The 22123-nt window shown below is 30.9% G+C and overlaps 1 protein-coding gene and 2 non-coding genes across 6 annotated transcripts in view; 2 read left to right on the forward strand and 1 right to left on the reverse strand.

The window, feature by feature from the left end:
* Nucleotides 1–22123, forward strand: part of LOC124531036 (galanin receptor type 3) — a 64807-nt gene that overhangs the window by 8813 nt on the left and 33871 nt on the right. The window lies entirely within an intron of this gene.
* On the reverse strand, nt 15392–15463 carry Trnah-gug. Its single transcript has one exon. It is a non-coding gene; the product is annotated as a tRNA-His (tRNA).
* Nucleotides 15755–15826, forward strand: Trnah-gug. The gene has a single exon. It is a non-coding gene; the product is annotated as a tRNA-His (tRNA).

Genomic DNA, 22123 nt, shown 5'->3' on the forward strand with positions numbered 1-22123 from the left:
ATATTGCTTTTGCTGATAGCCGTATATTGAGTTACACTGCTCATAAAAGGAAAATGGACTAGAAAAAAATATGAATCATAATCCTTATTCAATATAGAAAATATTACAGCAGAAAAGTACGTTATTAAATAATTGAAGTCAAGTCATGTCATATAATCTTTGATAAATTTTTGTTACAGTGGCTTGTGATAAAATGCATGAAATAATAGAATTTCAGACACAAAAGCCGATTTTAAAGGCTGGCTAGTGCGGGCTGTCCATTGTAATACACTAGTGTGTGAAAACTCAAAAATGCTCTATTTTCGTTTCTCTCATATTCCAAAAGGATAAAATCAGTGCAGTCAGAGATATACTAAATTTAGATGTTGGTGTAGATGCAGAAATGAACCTAACTATGCCAACTCCCCAACTCCGGACAGGTAAGCCATTACGCTTTCGTTGACCCAGTCTAGAATTTAAACTCGTGTCCTGGAGGACACGAGTTTAAATCTACAGCTATATCTTCTATTCCACAGAGACAGTTATTTGAAAAAATATATAAATATTAATTCCTCGTTCGTCTTTACAGTTCCCAAGGAACATAAGATGTGGGTCAAGCTGTAAACTTTGCAGCTAACAGCAATATGTTTTACTTTGTATGTTCTTGTTCGTTGAAAAAGGACAAATACTTGTGTAAATAACGTATAAATGGATGTTACATTATTAAACTGTATATTGCAACCTATACCTGTAGGTTCTACCGTGATGAAATTTGGCACAGAAATTCTTTATGGAGCGTACCTGAGTACTGTATAAGGCGGTTACATTAAATAGGGAAGGATATTTTGTATGGAAATTCGTCATTATTTAGAAATAGGGTCTTATTCGGTATTAAGAAAACAATTTGAAATGGTATGGGATATATGAACATCGTTTTTTATCGGTGGAACAAGGTTCTTTTAATATGTAAAAAAAATCCGAACAGTTTCCTAATACGGCGTGGGTTGATGTACCAATAATAATTTTTAATAATAATTATAAAGTACTACTTGTAAAATAAGATGACATAGCTATAAATATATTTTATATGTTATAACTTTATGATATTTAAGTGCCTTTGAAATTTAGAATATGAGGAAATGAGATGTCGATGTTGCACGGAAATTGAATGCTTTGGATCCCAATATTAATTTTACGGAAGGGATAAATTTATATAAATAACTTTAACGTAATAATAATATTATTGTATGCGATGAATACAAGGTACTTGATACCGAATCTTAACAAAATTCCCATTGTTCACTATCAAAGGAATCAATACTTATATAATTGCCAAAACGTCTTTTTATATTAATAGAGTTCAATATACTCTTTCATGATACAATAGTTTGAAACTCAAGCACTTGCCAAATAACCAAACAAGTAAGTTGAATGATCTTTCATTTCCCGTAGAATTATTACATAACTTGCTTTTGCGAATTGGGTCAAGAATTTCGGTATGCTTTGTAACTTACTTAAAACATTATGGTACTATTACGTGATGTTATTATACAAAATTACTTTTAGCGCGGATTCATCGCTTTTATCCATACACTAAAAGTTTAAACGATTTATTTCTGAATTGGTTGTTCTAGGCTCTTTAAAACGCATCTTTCAGGATCTTTTCTTCACTACATAGTATAAAACAAAGTCGATTTCTCTGTCCCTATATCCTTATGTATGCTTATATATATTTAAAACTAAGCAACGTATTTTGATGCGGTTTTTTTAATAGATAGAGTGATTTGAGAGGAAGGTTTGTAGGTGGAATTATATATAATAGATGGATAATATAGTAAAGAAACACTGATAATTTTAGAAAATTGTAATGTCCTAACTTATAAAAATCTGTAGTATATTTAGTATCAGTAATGCACCAGAGCGAAGCCTGGCGGGTAGCTAGTATCAGATAAAATGTATTTAAGTGTCTGATTTATTAAAGGACCAATATAATCGAAAAGTTATGCTTAAATATTTAAAGTAATGGGTATGTTTTAATAAGTAAAAAGACACGATTTATTTATAGTGAAGATTGATTCCGATAAACAGTCAAAATTTCATTTTTCTGGTATATCAATGTCTCACATGTACAGCCTGCAAATTTCACACTGCTGGGCTAAAACCTCCTCTCAATTTGAGGAGAAATTCAGGATCATATTCCACCATGCTATTCTATTGCGGGTTCCTGGATTCACATGTGGCACAATTTCGTTGAAATTAGGCAAATGCACGTTTTCTCACGATGTTTTCCTTCCGCACCGAGCGAATTCAGTCGTGGATTACCTCGGTTTGAACCCGCAATCATCGGTATCATAACCGATGAAATAAAGCCATTTTATGTTAAAATTAATATATTTTTGCATAAAACAAACGCTTTTAAAAATACATCGTTACATTCTTTTACATTAAATGAGTCGCATAATTGCGTAGAAGTTTCATTATTCGACTTAATTTTCAGTATGTTACGCTAAGTGACTGAAACGAGATAAGAAACCCAAAACTCAACGCTGTTCTTTTAAATAAGAACACGGTTATTAATGTAGTAACAAAATGAGATGTTCAACCAGTTTTGACGTCGTTTTCTTGGGTTATTTAATTTTACTTTAATTCAATTTCTCACTTTTGAGCTACATTTACATTAATTTTCAGTTCGATTATGCGAAAACTTTTGATTCTCATTATTCACTACACGTGTAAATTAAGCCCACAATGCACCTAAAATGATTCCGCAAACGACGTTTTTTTTTTTTTAAAATATGTGACAACATCACATACATTACTCTGATCCCAATGTAAGTAGCTGAAGCACTTGTGTTATGGAAATCAGAAGTAACGATGGTACCACATACACCCAGACCCAAGACAACATAGAAAACTAATGGTAATCTACATTGACTCGGCCGGGAATCGAACCCGGGACCTCAGAGTGGCGTATCCATGAAAACCGGTGTACACACCACTCGACCATGGAGGTCGAGTGTTGTGTGTTAAACATGTCTATAAAGTATAAGGAATCATTAAATTATCAAAGGTCTTGAGGAGTTATTCTTACTGAATTTAATGTAAGAAATAATATTTTTTTCCTGAGACCATTAAAGGAGAAGATCAACTTCAGACGATTTTTAATCTCACTCTTCACCAAAAAGCTGATAATAAAAGTCAGATTTAGAAATGAATCGGAAATCGGTTATTCTGGAAATATTATAAGGTTTGCAAATGTCAAATAATATTAATCATAACATATTATACCGTTTGATATTTTTAACCCTTATTTGAAAAGACAGAGAAGGTTAACAAGCCGTATGGTGACTGGAAAGTCACCATTTACGACCGTGAACTCTCAATTATAGTGCTCTCCGGATGTTGTCGAGTGGAGAGCTCGCAGTTGGAACAAGTTTGATGATGATTTGAAAAGGAAATGATTGTTTCTTTTTCCCAAAGATCCTGTTGTCACGTGTTGACTTTCGTTTCCTTTTGCTTCTTTAATTTTATTAGTCAGTCATGTCTTATCGGTGAGTATATTTTTTCTTCAAGAACTTATTCATAATTTGGGTATACTTATTCGTAACTGATTGTTGAACTTTTGTATTTTTACTAAGGCTTCATAGCAACCGGTGTCTGGCGTTAAATTGCGCAGATACAATTAAGGCAGGATTTTAATGTTTCGAAGGAGTCATCAAATGACAAAAAAAGTTACAAAAGACACCGGAAGGAATTACTTTTCTACTTTAATAAATATCTTGAATTCGTCACGATTCACCGTGTGGATCTCTATTTGAATCAGCCGTGTTTGGACTCACAGCAATAGCGTGTTGTATTCAGGTACAATGGTTTCAATAAGTAATGTGAACTAGTTTCGGTCGATGGCTTCAACCTTATGTAAAGGGATGGGGTGAGGTCAGTGTTAGCCATACCCACGAAAACCAAGATAATCTAGGAAGAAGAAAAACGCTATCAATGACAATTCAGTATAATAATTTGTGTAAATACTTTTTATAGTCATTTAATTTAAAATTTAGTGTATTAGTATCCTAATTTTCCCAATGTGAATGCAAATATTATACATCACCTCAACAGATACTTAGTATAGGGACGTGCTATTTCGGTCGATAAGAGCCTAATGTCTCCTATTAGTAAGGTTCCACTCATACCTCACATTTGAATGGCTATTATAATGATACCAAAATGTTTCAGAAATCCCTCTACAACGATTATTCTGATATATTCACAGCTGGCGGTATGCTTAAGTGGCTTATTTACCTTTCCACCAAACGACTCTTTGACTGCCTGATGGTACCTACCAAAAGCTTTTTCATGGTTAATACAATAACGTAGTCCATTATTTGTTTGCCGTTTAATATAAGAACTCCATCATTCCATAAATATTGTATTATTAGATATCCAAAGCATAAACAAACGATATTGAACGTAATAAAGTCCACTCAGCCATTTCCGTGTTATGCTTGAAAATATTTATAAAAGGGAGACATTTATTTATTCAATTAACTTCGGTATCGTAAATATCTTTTCCTACAGTTCGGTATTGGTAGCCAGTTGGCCTAAATTATATCGCTAAAGTGATAAATATTGTAAAAAAAACCTTCGCTTTTTGAGAAGATTTGGAGTTCATTTGGAGCTTACTAAAATACGCTGCTCCAGTGTGGATTTGTGCATACATGGTACATTCTTATTCGCCTTGTCCAGATTCCTCATGATGTTTTCTTTCACCACTGAAGTCATTAATGAACGTTATGGCTTAATTCATTTCGGTTATTTCGGTCATTGCTAGATTGCTAGATACTTGGTGGTAGGGCTTTGTGCAAGCCCGTCTGGGTAGGTACCACCCACTCATCAGTTATTCTACCGCCAAACAACAGTACTCAGTATTGTTGTGTTCCGGTCTGAAGGGTGAGTGAGCCAGTGTAACTACAGGCACAAGGGACATAGCATCTTAGTTCCCAAGGTTGGTGGCACATTGACGATGTAAGGAATAGTTAATAATTCTTACAGCGTTAATGTCTATGGGCGATGGTGACCACTTACCATCAGGTGGCCCATATGCTCGTCCGCCAACCTATACCATAAAAAAAAAAAAAAAATTTTGAAAAATTTTAATAACGGATATATTTTTTACTATTACTAGTCCAGTCTCCTGAAATAAATACTAATAAAAATGAAAGTTGTGATTGAAATAGTAGATAGATGATTTTTTATATTTAAAATAATAATTAAAAAAGTGTCAAAAGCGACGAACACAAAAGGGGTATAAGCCGTCTTTGTGCGATCGATATTTTAGTAAAAACAGTCCTATTGGAACATAGACAATGATATTTAATCTACCTGAGCTTGCAATTTCGTTTATGGTATTTAAAAAGAAAAAGCTGATGCAGGCCATACCTTCAACTTCCCGCAATTTTCGAGCTCAAAGAGCGTGAACAATTTATTTCCTTTTTTCATAGAGCTATTTTTTTGATTCAATTTTGGAAACGTGATAAACGTATTACAGTCAGTTCTTAAAATAACAAGACTATTAAAATCGATTTTTTTTAATGTCTTCAAAACAATTTGTTAGAATGACACCGTAATCTAAACAGATGTCGTTGAGCGCTACTGAAATCCTTGTCGTGGGTCTCAATCGGTTGATTCGTTTTTATATATTTGTAAATTGTAGGAATAATTTCTTATACAAATAAAATAATAAATTTCATGTATAATTAGAACGGATTAGATGTCTTACGAATAACGCAGACGGTGACCGAAAATCTGTAAAATGAAATTGCAAAAATACCATTGTGTTACTTTTAGAAATTCAACTTTGAAATAATCAATATTATATAAAAACTTTTTAGTGGAGTAGAAATTTGGTTGGAGTAAAGAGTAATAGCAAAATAATTAAGAAATAGAATTTCAATTGAAAAGCTGACTTGAACGCTAGTTGTGTATATCATTTAACATTAAAAATAAATGTAGGTAATTGACTGTTCATATTGAGTTATTTACTACCATAAAATAGTGATGAAAATTATACTATGTGATAAATATGACAGACCATCCAGACAAAATGAAATAAAAACTATATGAGCCAGTATAAAATGACTTTTATTTGAAAAATAATTTACATAAATATACATATATAAAAAGTTAACGACGTATATTGTAATAGGTTGTAAAAATGTAAGAACCCGTGAATGTCTCACTCCTGGGAAAAAAACCCGTTAAAGAGTAGGATTTACAGTTCATTTATCCCCATTTCGGGATAATATTTGTTTTAAAATGTATACTGCATTTTATTGGTAATCCAAAAGTATACCAAGTTGTTGTATATGTGTTGCCATTAGCGAAAGATATTTTTACATTTATCACACTGTTAATACACAGATTTTTTCTGCATTTACCTGAACTGGCACATTAATATTACTATACTAAAATTAATGTAAAGGAATGCTTTTACATCAGAAAATTTAGTAATTCAAGAAACTTCTAAATATTCTACTGCATAAGGAATCGAGATTTAAAACACACACCTAAGGGAATTTTCCTTTATAATTCTACATTTCCATTGAATTTGTTACGAGATTTATAAATTGAGCACTTCTTTTGAGCCTATGCGAAAATGTTGTCCTTTCGTGAGTGGCACATTTGCATCCGAATACATTCGAACTGAACGAATCTCTTCCGATCTGATAAAGATTGCCCCTTTTATCAGGCCACGTAACCAGTAGGAAAATGAGCCGAATGTAATTTTTTTTAGGCTATAGTAGTCCACTAAAGTCAGTGATTTAATAAATGTCTATGTTTTTATTACATACAATTTTATTATTGATATATATTTTATATAGTTAAGGTGAAATTACGTTACTCTTAAATAATTAAAGTATTATATGTATATATATTCGATAATTATCCAACAAGCTGCCTAGGACTTCTACAGCGAACAATTTTAAAAGGATTAAAAGTATTATTAACACTGGTCTGACATCGGACAATGACGGATGTTGTTGGAAATACTACGAAAGGTACTTTCGAATGATGGATCCGAAAGAATGTAAGTGCATGAACATGTTTAGTTAATTTGTAATATTCTATATGTAATCAAATGCTAAGCCTGCAAGAAGTTCTACTTGAATAGTTTGTACTAGATCTTTTAGGTCTACAGAGATTTTTAAAACAACATTATATGTATTGTACTGCCAGAAAATTATTGAATGAAGTCGTAGTTTTTATTAAAATAAGACAGTGTAATAAATAACATAATTTTTAATACAAAGTGCGCTTTAAAACCAGATCCTATTTCTAACAATTTCTATATTGTTTACAATATAATAGGGGAATATATGAGGTCGATAAATATCTAAAATATTTATTAATAGTGATACATCTTTAACTAATTTTGCCGTAAATTCATCGAATCAATTATGCCAATACAACAATATATAATGTACAAGAGATGAAGAAAACAATTGAGTAACATAAATGTATTTAATAGAAGCTGCGCTTTGTCCAGTAATGAGAAATTAACGAGCTATTCATTAGTTTACTAGTTATTTTATATATAAAAATAAGTTTGTAAAATCGTAAACGATTAATAGTGATTGAAAGAGGATTGGATTTAGACTACAATCTTAATGAGAAAAAACTAGAAGATGCAATATCCGTAAGCTGGTCGTGAAAGACTTTATATTTATTATTTTGAATTACTTTTATTATGGCAAATACATATGATGTCATAATGACAAATGTGAATATTAAATCTAATTTATTGTCATGTTGGTATAAAATGAAAATGAGGAATTAATTGTATAGATGACAAAGGAAGGAACAACACCGTCAGTTTTCATTTTGGATAAGTAGTAATTTGATTGAATAGAGTAAACTGATATACATTCCAAATTGGTGGTACTTTAAAATAACATTGTAAAAAAACGATTTTAAAGTACTTCTAACAGCCTACTCGAATAAAGTATAGTTTGATTTGATTTCATTTATCAAAATATCTTTTGAGTAGATTAGTGGATTTACTTGATAGTAGTTAGGTTTTGCGTAAGCATGTCTGGGTAGTAATGAGCAGCAATACTTAGCAATGTTTCGGTTTGAAAGGATGAGTGAGCTAATGTAATTGATAGAATTTGCATAAAGACAAATTTCTGTTCCCAGGACAGTTGCGACCGGTTTCAATCAGGAGACTCTTTGGCTGTCTGACTAAATATTTTATAAAAAACACTAAATGTCAGACTACATTATAAATGCTTCTTGCTTTAAATTAACAGGCTTAATAATATAATCTATTTTATCACAGTCCACTGCTGAACATAGACCTCTCATGATTTGTCAAAGCTCCGATCCTCAGCACTCCCTTGGTAATTTAATTTTCTTTTAATTATAACAACTTTAGTAAAGTCAGAAAATAGTCGTGACTTTATCAAGTTAAGGATTCTTCCAAAATTAACATATTGGGTCAATTGGTTCGACAAAATTAAGAACTACAATTAAAATTTATAAAGTTTTTTAAGGGATTTACTTACTTCAAGAGTTTTAGAACTCCCCTAATATTTTGGGTGAAACCCTAATCTGTATTTTTTATTTTTATTTTAATTGTGTGTCGTAATGACATTTTATATGTGCTACATGAATACGCCACATGATGTTGTTAAAAAAGGATATTTTATTATTCTAACGGATATTATTTAGAAAGCTTTAACTATTCTAGTTGTTTGGTATCCTGTGTTGCAGGCTATATTAAATATACTCAAATAGAAAGAAACTCTCATCTGCTAATTTTACCAGCTAGGATGAAATTGATCTCTCTAAAATGTTGTAACAGGAGCCTTTTATTTATAAACAGTAAATCAAATTCCAATTTCCGAATTACTTCTTCCACGCCACTCATCATCAGCAAGTATCAAGACAATGGAAACATTGGGTCTCGTTATATTTTAAATGTAGTGGTAAATCAATAGGTACGTAATCGAGCGTATGATCTTTTATCTTCGATTTTCCCTGCTACAATCAGTTTATCCAGATTGTCGTGTTGTCTGTCGGCAATATGACCAAAAATATCTTAGGACTCGTTAATAGCACATAGTGGGCAATCTCGTAATAATGTTCAATTGGTTGAAAATAGACTTGTTGGTTCCCTTTTTCCGTCGACGGTATTTATTTTTGTATTTGAGTAACAATGACATCTTGCAAATGCGGTTTGTGGTTGAAATGTTTTGTTTAAATTTGACTGGCGATGTAGTTATCGGGTCTCAGGTATTCTAAATAACAATGAAAAAGGTACGCAAAATACTTATATTTTAATGTATTAGCTTCACAGAATTTTTATTTCTCGAACGCAGGCCACTTAGAAAAACAGATCTCGTTCAATTTTGTTTGTGTCTAAGCGCGAAAATAAACGAAATTATTCACTCAATACGAGGGTACTTTCTCGTTTCGACGCGTTGGATCGCTAAGCTGCTTAGTTGAAATAATAAAGGTTCCCATTTTCTCACAAAAAAATAAAATCAATTTAAAGGAGTCTTTAAGCCATTAAATGTTATAAATTTATATATAAAAGTAAAGCGAAAGCGTTTTCTGTTTAAAAATACAGAAGATAAGACTTTTTTAAATAGTCGCTGCAATCTGTGAAATTGCTCACTTCACAAATAAAATATAAGCGAAGTATATAGAATAGCGTAGTCCTTTGTATAATTTGTATATTTATAAAATATTATTTATTATATGATATATTTTAATTCAGATTTTATTGTTATCAAATATATTATTACTTGGTGGTAGGGCTTTGTGCATGTCCGTCTGGGTAGGTACCACTCACTCATCAGTTATTTTACGGCCTAATAACAGTACTCAGTATTGTTGTGTTCCGGTTTAAAGGGTGAGTGAGCCAGTGTAACTACAGGCACAAAGGACATAACATCTTAGTTCCCAAGGTTGGTGGCACATTGACGATGTAAGGAATAGTTAATATTTCTTACAGCGTCATTGTCTATGGGTGATGGTGACCACTTACCATCAGGTGGCCCATATGTACGTCCGCCAACTTATACTATAAAAAATATATCGCTTATTCTTAAGGATTGAAATTGTTATAGCAGTTTCAATCATATTTGCATTTGATATAAAATAATATTGCATATCATGTTTGTAAATAGTAATAACAGAAACATCTTTGAAATTTGCACATTTGTTCGCGGAACCAAAACTCTAGTGCAATGTATTCCAGCGTTGAACTTAAAATGCAAACTTTTCTTCGTAATAAACAAGTCGTTTTATGTTAAAGCAAAATACATAGATACAGCATATAGGGAGTAACCAAATTTCGTCAGCTCTTTGTGTGAGTTTATGCTAAGTGTGATTTTTTTCTATGTTCTATGTTCAACTTTAATTATAACTTTCAGACAAAGCTGTTTCTCGTTCGTTCTATTTTTTGTTCAGTGAAAAATAATTGTCTGCTTACGGATGCAAGGAAAACATGTTATTTACATTAAAACAAACCTGCAGTTTTATATCTGATTTATTTCTTTCATGAAGTTATAAATATACGCATATAAAAATATTCCAGTTTGACCAACATTTTTTTATACAATTGCATATTCTATTTTTAAAAAGAGCTTCATGGCTTTGCCGTATATGTAATGAGTCCGTGTTAATATTTTAGATCCAAAGAGGTTATAGTGTATTGTAGATGAGAAAAACATTTTAATGGTACCTACTTCCATTTTATTACATAAAATAATTTATCGTCAGGTAGTTAAAGCAAAAAAAAAATATGACAAGCATCTCATTTGTTTCATAAACTTAAACATTACATTTCGAGGCGCTACGACGTGTAGCCTAGATTATTGCTCAGGCACGTGTAAAATTGAACTTGAAGCGTAAACATTGACTCAATTTATCTTTCTCGAAGAATTTTAGATCAAATACTTGCCTCAAGTTGCGTAGATAAAAGAGTTTATCCGATCGTTCGTGCTATTGATAAGAAATTATACCTAAATTTAAGTAAGTCAAAGGTATAATACCTACTGTAATACCTATTCTGGAAGACTACTTATATTCCTTATTCAAATGTGTTCCATATTTTTCTAAATTCTCTGTTAAATAATTTACAGGTGAATTTATAAAAAAATAAGAAAGTCGTACATTTAAAGGTGTATTTTGTTTAGCATTTCGTAAAGACATTAAAACAAAGCCGGCAACGTTTGAAATTTCACAATTGCGAACGTCATTTTTCATTCATAAATCGCCCGTTCAGCACATGTAATCCCCGCCGACGGTTTTACAACGACGGTTCGTTATAAGCTTAAGTGATTGTTGTTTCATTTTTAATATATTACGGATTAGATGTGCATAATTCTTGTTATATGGAGTAAAATAAAATCATCGAGTTCTTTTACATAACCGTTTTAGTTTAATACCTTTAAAAGAAAAAAATATTTTTTTGGTAGTTCGTTATACTTCTGTTTATCTGTCTGTCCGAAAAACCTTTTTCTCAGTAACAGTATAAAGTATAAAGTTGAAATGATTTCCAAATATTGAATTATCTGGTTCCTTGGAGTTATAATAAAATCAAACCTCCAGATCTACGCAATCAAAAGATATGGCAGAGTGTTTAGCAAAGGGAATGAAATCCTTATAATTAACGTTATACCTTTTTCGTGGGTACCTTCTCCCGTTGACCTAGAATCATGAAATTTTGTAAGAAGCAGCAATATTAATAAGCAAGCAATATCTTGTAAAACAAGTATAAGCATACATCCGAATACCGTAAATTTTTTGTGAGTCCACTTGTAGTCCGACATAAATTTGTTCAGGTTTTTTTGAGTGTCTGGTGACGTCACTTCAGTTCAAACAATCCAATAATGTTTTTATGTTAGGGGGCAATTGCGGATTGTGCTATACTATATTTATGTATGTATATATTTGCTTAAAATCGATTTTGACATCGCTTGATCGTTAACCATGAATGTTAGCATATAATATCTATATACATTTATAAGTCACAAGATAGCTCACCAAAACTTCACAACATATATATATATATGGCTATATACCAAATATATGTTTACTTTTATTAACCGACTAACGCATTAAGTATATATATATATAGTTAATAAGACTTGAGTAAAAAACCGATTTGACGTTTTCCAGTCTGTTTATATTGTATTTTTACAGGAGGATAACTTTAAATTGAAATCGAACACAGAAAAATATTTTTAATCTCCATGAAATTGGACAGATTATTTTGTGGCTTAAATGTTTGAATCTGATTTCGGCATTGGGCTGATTTGACTGGCGCGTACATTTTATTATTTTATTGAGATAAAGATATATATATATATATATATATATATTATATATATATATATATATATATATATATATATATATATATATGTATATATATATATATATATAAGATATATATAGAGAAAGATATATATAAATATATATATATATATATATATAATCTGTCCAATTTCATGGAGATTAAAAATATTTTTCTGTGTTCGATTTCAATTTAAAGTTATCCTCCTGTAAAAATACAATATAAACAGACGGGAAAACGTCAAATCGGTTTTTTACTCAAGTCTTATTAACTATATATATACTTAATGCGTTAGTCGGTTAATAAAAGTAAACATATATTTGGTATTAACTGATTAACTCGAAATATATATAACTAGCAGGGATTATTATTTGCTTTTCAAACAATATAATGTAGAATGATTAATGATGTTAAATATAACTGTGAATAGTTAAATTCAAGTATAAAATATACATTAATCCGTTAAAAGCAGAGGTTGACATACTCGTCAAATCATCACACTTAATGCTTGTAGAATTTATTAATATAATAGAATTTAATAGACACGTTAATTTAACTGTTTCATATATAATCACGTCTACATAGTTAAAGGCTGATTGGTGATTGTCATTACGAGAAAGCTTTATTTATAGGGTTAAAAATAATTACAAAGCGTATATATAAAAAAAGGTTTTAATCAAAAGAAAAACATAAACGAACCGCGAAACATCTTTATAGGATATTTTATTATACTGAAAATTAAAAAGAAAGTACAAAGATATTTTCAGATGAGGGTATTTTCTATTTGAAAGTAGTCGTATTTGACCTTAACTATAATAAATGCTTTCATATTTGATTAAATTAAATTGTACATGTATCTTATACAATGTTAGCGGTATTTGAATTCTAGTTCAACAGAAAGCCAGCCAAAATTCACCACTAAACTAACTAATCATTGAAGATATACATGAAAATAGGAATAATGCTTTGAAGCATGCAAATATCGACTAAGTTACCATACAAACTATAGTCTCTATTTCTCTACTCTATATTCAGAGCACGTCAATTCTATTTGCCTACTAAGCTCTCGTTATTCCGCAATTCGTTTTGGTCACACGTATTTCAATTTATACACATTGCAGTTTTAAATTATTTTTCACAACTGTGTCTAAAATTGAATAGTTTGTATAGTATAAATGTTTGTAAAGCTATTTTAAGCCAAATTCTTACGTTAAGTCACTGACCGCAAAAAAACTAACATTTGAAAAAGTCTTTTTTTTTCTCTTTTTGACAGTTCAATATTGATTTAAAATAATAAAATTAATAATAATATATGGATATTGAAAACCGCTCTCAAGATAGAAAACCGGAAACCGGGGGAAAAATGGGGCTTACGTTCATTCAAAAGTAGAGTGATTAAACTGCTGGAACGCAGTAATGTTATTATTCAAAGCAAAACTTTTAACCATTACTCTTTTGTTAAATATTGCATTAATATTGCACTATATATATATATATATATATATATATATATATTGCTAATTTACCTATTTATAGCATCATGATGAGCACGAATTTTCGAGACTAGTTTAGTTTTAGTTATATCAGAAGTAAAGCCAAGTCACCACTGATTCACTTATGGACCTTTTGACAAAATATGGTGGACAAGTAAGGATATTTAGGACAATGAAAAAATTTTCGATAAAAAATCAGTGCCCGATCGTGTTGGTAACTTCCTAAATGTATAACATTTTATTTTCTTGCAAATAATTCGCATTAAATTAATTTCATACAAGAAATAATAGCAAATAGCTTATTAAGCAAACCCTCAGTAAGATTCAAAGTTACTGAAATTCTTTCAAAACTTCGCAACTCAAACGTTGATGAATATCTCTTATACTTTTTAAAATATTCATTACAATAAATGTTTTAGAACCAAGATTAATTATCCACGCAGCTGATTTGTAAACCGTCTCTTGTACTGGCACATTGCTAATTTGCGCGAAACATAAATTTTGCTTATAAAACATTAAATAGATTAATTATTATCATATAAAATAACTTCAATATAGGTTGTGTACGTTAGAAGTAATCCTTATAAAATAATATCATACTGACTTGTATTAGCGCCAAAACATCAGCGCATAAACTATGACTTGATAGCGTGGATTAGCACTATAAATCCAATAGATGACAAGTATTATTAAATTAAAGATAACGTAGGCTTACTCCGTATTGAAATTCCAAGGTTATTTCCCTTAATTCTCAAAGGAAAAGTTTGCAAGTATGTGATGTACGTCTTCCAATCATCCGTAACAAAGTTGAACAAAAATTCTTCAGATTCACGTGTTGTTTGTAATTCAATGGTAACTTTGATCTACCAGGGGAGTAAAAGTCTGTTACATTTAAGATGGATTCCTGACATTTGTATCAAAATTGGTTAAGATAATCCTGATATTTTGTAGTAGGGCTTTGTTTAAGCGACCTGGGTAGGAACAACCACCAGCTCGTCAAATATTCTACCACCAATCGGCGATACATATTGTTATGTTCTGGCTTAAAGAGTGAGTGATTCAGTATATCTACAGACATAAGGCAAACAATGTCTCAGTTTCCAAGATCGAAGGCGTGACAGCGATCTAAGAAGTGGTTTAAATTGCTTATATTGTCCATGTCTATGGGTTATGGTGACCACGGAACAACATATTTTATAAAAAAAAATATATACATATTATAGATTAATTAGAAAATGATTTTGATAAATTGGAAAAACAAAAGTAATTATCGCTTTCAAAACGTTCTCACCTGTTTCATTAAATAACTTAAAGTTATTGTTGAGTCTTGTGAAGTTATTGTTGGTATTCGATTGAAGTTACTGTTTAATTGTAACATACTATTGCCATATTCGATAATTAATTGTTTGCAGTGTAAATATACAAGTATATATATGTAAAGTAAATATACAGTCATTGTAGCAAATCACACGATAATAGCTGAGAATGTATACATACATTTAAAATATAAATTTAAATAAATAAAAAATTTGGTCCCGCCATGACAGCTTTTAGCTGCCGTGACCAGGATTCGAACCTGGGTTACTACGGCCACAACGTAGGGTCCTAACCACTAGACGATCACGGCTATCGGAACCGGTGAATGTAATACTAAAAGTGCCAACTGTTTCGGACTGTTTCATTTCAAGATTCGATGCGGTCACGTCGTCAATTGTAAAAAGAATAATTAAAACATAAAGCGCTCAAATTTCATCTCAATTTCTCTTTTTTTAATCGCCAAAACATGTAACCCCATCAAAGTTAAAAGTCGCTCTTGGCTTCTTAATCCGTCATGTTTTATGTCTTTTAAATTGTTTCGTTTATTATTATAAAATGAACGCAATTGTGTTTTTAAACATTTTTGTTAGGAGTTCCGATAGCCGTGATCGTCTAGTGGTTAGGACCCTACGTTGTGGCCGTAGTAACCCAGGTTCGACTCCTGGTCACGGCAGTGAAAAGCTATCATGGCGGAGCTATATTATTTTATAGTATTTTTTAAAATATGCCTTGATTTTTTTGTTGATTGTTTCTTTTTAATTTCAGCAAAGTGTGGAGTAAAACTAAAACACAATAACGAAGAAAGACAACAGAGAAAAATATTGCTAGCACAACGAGTTTTCTTTAAATGTATATGTAAAAATATATAACAATAACTATAAATTCTGAAGAAACATCTTTTGTCCTGGGAAAGCTATAGATATTCAAAATTAGGTTTATTCGAATAAAGTCTTGTGAGCAATTGAAGTCGTTATTTCATAAAATTAATTTAATGGAAAGCAGCCCCTAATTTGGAACCTGTATTCCGGTGAGTAAAACTAGTAGAACAATCTGCACCTATTTACTGAATACAAAGGAAAATAATGTATTGTCAATTCCACATGTTATTTCTTTTTATCCAAAACGTTTTTGAGATATTATAATGCATTAAAAACAATATTTGGACATACTCTTAAAAATATAGTCTTTGTCTATTCTGAAACTGTGAACTAAAACAAAGAGGTTCTATATTAATTGGATAAGTATAATGTTTGTATATGTACAGAATTCTAGCAAAAGTATAAATCAACTGCAATAATTTAATATTACCAGTGGCATATATGCCACTAGTAATATTAAATCATATATAATCAATCTGCGTTGACTTTGTCGGTTCTCTAGGTTCTAAAATAACGTTATGTAATATAACAATAACAAAAATATAAAACCTTTCTCTTACAACGTAACAGAAAGCAGATATTTTCGGTGTCATTTGAACTATACCTTACGTATTTTCATGATAATCTGTCACCATGCAATAAAGTTATTATGGCAATAAAATCCAGATGTATTTAATTAATACGAATGGATGTAGAAACTATATATGAAAGTTAGTCCATTAGTAATATAACTAAAATGTATATGACTCAAAATAAAAATGTTTTCCAGTAATGCGAATCTTCAAATCTCCATTAACACTTAGGATTTTATGTTGTATTATCTTATTTATATTCTTTTTTTTAAATAAGTAACAGAAAACAACTGAAAACGTGATGCAATGAAATATCTGAACTCTTTTAAATACAACCAGACTGCAAAATATACTGTAAAATAGCCCAAGTAAGCTGTATTTACATCCGCTACCAATTTTATGTTTTAATATTTAAAAACACATTCGTTTTTAAAATAATTTACATTCGGAGTAAGTAAATTTTTGCATCATGTTTATTGTACTTTACCAGTAAGTCCTTAATACTGGCGATGTACTAATATATTTTGTTGACTTCACTATTATATTGTTCACAATACCACAATACATGACGTAAATTAATTTAGAAATATTTTATAGAAGCATTGTTTTACTAAAACGTTTTATATTAACTATCGGATAAGTAAGTATTTAATGTAAACGAGGAAGATGAAATAACCTATGTGAAGCGCTTATATTCACGACTCGGGAAACATTTTATCCATTTACATCAAAATATATACATCGCTTTCAATAAGTGCTCAGGTTACACGTTATCAAATAACTTAAAGATGTCTCGAAATACCGAGACCTAAAGCATCTTACTCATATTGTGATTGATAATCAAACAAATCACTCTATTTGAATGTAAAAAGGTTACACTATGATATTTTCGTATTACCCAGTTACTATATATATGGAGTAGTGGTGCAAAAAGCTTCATCAAAAGTATAACACCTCGCCTCATTGCCTCCATTGGTGACAGGAGGGCTGGTTCGTTTTTTGCCCAGAGGATCGGAATTGCGATTCAACGGGGAAATGCTGCTAGCATTCTTGCCACCATTCCACGCGGTCAAGATTTACACAGTAACTAGTCTTAGTTCATATTTGTATATATATTTAAGCATTTAATGTTGTTAATTCTTATGTTAATAAATTATTTAAATTATTTATAGTAATTATAATTAAATTAATAAATTAATTTAATTATAATTACTATTGAAATATCAATTATTTCTCAACTGAACTTAAGATATTTTTAAAGTCTACTTTATTGAAATGTAGCGTGCCTCTTTGAAAAGGTAAACAAATCAAATGCTGTCAAAGCACCGTGCCAATTTAGATTTAAATACTTATTAACGCCACTCTCAGCTACAGTAATAGTCGAAATAATGTGTTCGATATTATTGACGTTATTACTGTGGATATTTAATACAACTTTTAGAGTCTTAAAAAAATCCGCAGTTATGCTTCACTAATAACCAAAACATACCGAGATAACATAGATTCCGTGCGACCGACGCTACGGAGCGTAGGAATTTTATTCATGTTCAAGATATACATACACCTATATGAGATAATGCCCGTTCTGGTTAGAGCTGCACGAAATACCTTTTTAATTCAAGAAGTCTATACAAAACTATTTTATTCGGAAATTTTAGAATTTTTTTTAAGAGAATAAGTTAAATTTTACAATAAGATTAGAAGAAAGACTTCTATAATACGTAAATACTAATCTGGTCGGAAACATTATTTATATTTTTTGTTGCACTTAGCTTTTAAGGCTTAAATTAAAAAAATATATATAATAACTACACAGAATGCTGATGCATTTCGTATTTTAAAAATCCTTATTTTTATAAAAGCTCTCATATTCATTCTTTTCTCTCTATAAACTTAATTGATGCTTCTTTATTTTTATTTTTATTAGCAATAGTTGAAAAAAGGAAATATCCATTGTGTGTAAAACAAGTTTTCTGAAACTTGAAAATTTTGATAAACGATGACAGTAGGTTGTTACACATTAAGACAATTTCGAATCTTGTTACGTTAATGTCCGTTTCAGGCAGTAAATCAGACATTATCTATGCAGGCGCCAGTATGTCCGTGTGTCTTGGCTTTCGGCCAGCTTTCGATTATAACTACCTTCCTGGAGTACCAAAAACCAAAATTCGACGTAAAATGGTATATTGTCTATTTAAAGTAGATTAAGAAGGATTAAAAATAGCCAATATACGACACATAAATTAAAAATTTCACGAAGAGCCCATATGGTCCAGTGGCACTTGCTTAACAGAAGATTACAGGATTATGTCCAACTAATTTAATTCTACATCAAAACCATGTGTGTCTTATCTTATGCTCCATTTGGGTCTATATTTTAGGTACGATATTGTACGAGATCTAATCACCACTTTAATGGCATAGGCAGCGGCTAGGTAAATAGGCCGTCTGATCGTAAGTGAAACCTCTGCACACAGACATTGGCGCCGTATCACCACTGCCATTTTCATGTGGATGTTTGTGATGTGAAAAAATGACAACCTTTCCTTACACCGGCGTTGTGTTGGCCGCCAATCTTTTTTGTCCCTTTTTCCTGTAGTTACACTGGCTCACTCATACTTCAAACTCTGCTTCTCGATATAATGTATGAGTTACCAGTTATATGAAAGTTATTTTGCGTTGTAGGAAGTTCTACCCAGATGGACTTGTAGAATGCCCGACCACAAGAAAAATTAGAGATAATCTTTCTCCAGCTGATCCAGGATGGAAAGCGATGGTGAAAGAAGAAAATAGCGTAGAATACAGCATATGTATAAAACTCGCAAAACCTCTTTTTAATGTGGATTAACGCAACTTCACTTTGTTATTATTATTTTTTATTTTTATATGAAGTAATCTCGGGGTAAGCCCTGATGAAGTCAGCGATGTGTATTCTCCAAATGCAGTTGAAAACATTTCGTAGGAATAGAGTAGTAAATCGAGTATAATAAAGCAATTTGTGCTTGTGCTCAGAATTCTTGTGTCTCTAGATCATTAATATCCCATTATTATTATTATGCAATGCAATATAATATGATTGCTCATAACTGTAACTAAATTAAGTAGCTCAAAAAAATATATCGACTGCCATTATGATACCATTATAATTCGCACCAAAAATCTGTGAAAAATTGTATATAACTGTCGTTTACACCGTCACGTACAAGATGAACACTCAAGTTGAGTGAGACCGTTGTTTGATAAGAATTCTCTAAAACTGTTACAACAATGGTCGCGTGCTAACAATAGAAATTTTCTCCACAATTTGGGGAGCTTTGTGTAATATTTCAGACTTAATTGTAGAAGCCAAGAGACTAGAACATTTTTTAAAATAAGTATTTGTGATAATTACAAACAGATATTATATCCTTAGAGAAAATATTTTTAAACACGGAACGTTAAAGGGCTATTATGTATGAAGAAAATTGAAATAGACAAAATACGAATACATGCGATATTGAAAAGAACAATAAAGAATGCTAGCTTCGAGAGAATTCATTTACATAATCGACTTACGTAAATAATTTCTATTCTATTTTTTTTTCGATTATTTGAAGTTTCCTATTTACCATATAAATAGAGATACATATATATTGCTAGGTATGCTTTTTCATTTTTAATACAGCCAAAATCGTAAAAATAATTTTATATCGGAAATTTATTTTCTGATATTCGATACGCTGCGATACGTTCCGTGTATTAGCCTGAATATAAATTCACATATTTTTGTGACGATCTGATAAAAAATAATGTTAGATTGTTAGTTATTTTATGTCGATTTGGTAGCTTACGTATATACCTTGAGAGAGTGACGTAACGCTCACCTCTGACGTTATCGGTAGCGATGTCAGTAGGGCGGTGCTTTTCGCTTTGTTGAGTGCACTCGACTGTGTCAAGCTCACACGTGCTGTCTGACAATAGCGAATAATCAACTCGAACCCGATCAACTCAATTTCATTTTTATCAAAAGATTTTAGTACAATCTGAGAACGTAAAATAGTGTACTAACACAGTGTTAACTCAGCCAGCTTTCAAATATTGTAACAAATATATAAAACAAAACTTATGAACTCAAATTCGATAAAATCAAACATTCAAATCAGAAAATAACTTATAAATTTCTTTCTATCAGTATAACATTTTTAATACTGATATAAACTAGTAAATTTCGGTTAAGTTGAATCGAGCTATCGCTTCTAATTTGAAGATTAAAGATTTTCCTGCTAAGATTAAAGATTTAATTCTTAGCCGGGAATAGAATAGAATAGAACGGACAAGTATCACCAAATTATGTTAAATGTTCAAAATATGAATATGGTAATGATGTAATCAAAAACGTAACAAATTTTAATTTAATTTATACTAATAATTTCGTTGTGACGTCGAATATATGTAAACATCGAAAATTACAAATTAACGAAAAAAACCCACCAATTTTCTTTTGCCGGCTCTACTCATGTCAGAACATTTTACTTTCCAAAGAAATTATAGTGTTTCATTTGAGAATCATTAAGTAAGTATAATGCTTCTACATTGAATGATTTTGATATTATTCAAGAGACAAGATTTTGTACACCAGGTAGAAGTAATTTTCGACTCGATATTGCTACAGTACATAGGCAACTATATTGCTTAACAGTTGATATTGTTTTCAATATAGAAAGCCGAGAGAGTGCGCTTCAGTGATATATAACAAGTACTCTATATATTATGCTCACAGAGTTTCGCGATAGTTTCTTGTACATTACTTAGACCTTGTCACTGATCAATCTTGATCCTTAGAGATCGTAGATTTTTGACAACAATGATATTAAGTAGCTCTAACATGAACCGGTTTTTCATCCTCTAGGAGTGAAATAATTTGTCTTGCTACAGCATCGCCGAGCGCAGTTAGGATAGATCATTTATCTTTATACTTTCCCGTCTCCAAGTTTCAGTCAATGTCATGGTTTGCTGTAATTGTTACTTGTCTTTTACGTGATTAACGTTCTAGCTTTATCTCAATAATCCGGCTTACGTGATCTCGATTTGAGAATTTATATGCGCGATTTCTACAATATTTCGCACTAAATAAGACTGTACATTACATAGATGTGTAAAATGCTGAAAAGTATTTGGGTTAATTGTATTATAATTTATAAGGCATGTAAGTTAAATTAATCAAAATAATTAATAACATTAATGATATTAATTTGCTCTCATTGCCGATTTTCGAAAAACGGTTTGTTATATCTTAAATAATAAACCAATATGTTTAATCTATCATCCGTTAAATACATTAAAATAGTATTCAAAATCTCTCTCAGATCACGAGAAACAGTTAATTCAGTCAAATAGAGCATATATTGTTATACTAATCGTAGGGACAGTGCTATTTTATAAGAACTCTAGTATCTCACTCGCGAAATCTTTGAAACTGAAATACGTTAATATTTAATTCGTATAGGATTTAAATTTTAGCTCTACAGTATTGAACGTAGG

Source organism: Vanessa cardui, chromosome 1 (assembly GCF_905220365.1).
Source record: "Vanessa cardui chromosome 1, ilVanCard2.1, whole genome shotgun sequence".
NCBI lineage: Eukaryota > Metazoa > Arthropoda > Insecta > Lepidoptera > Nymphalidae > Vanessa > Vanessa cardui.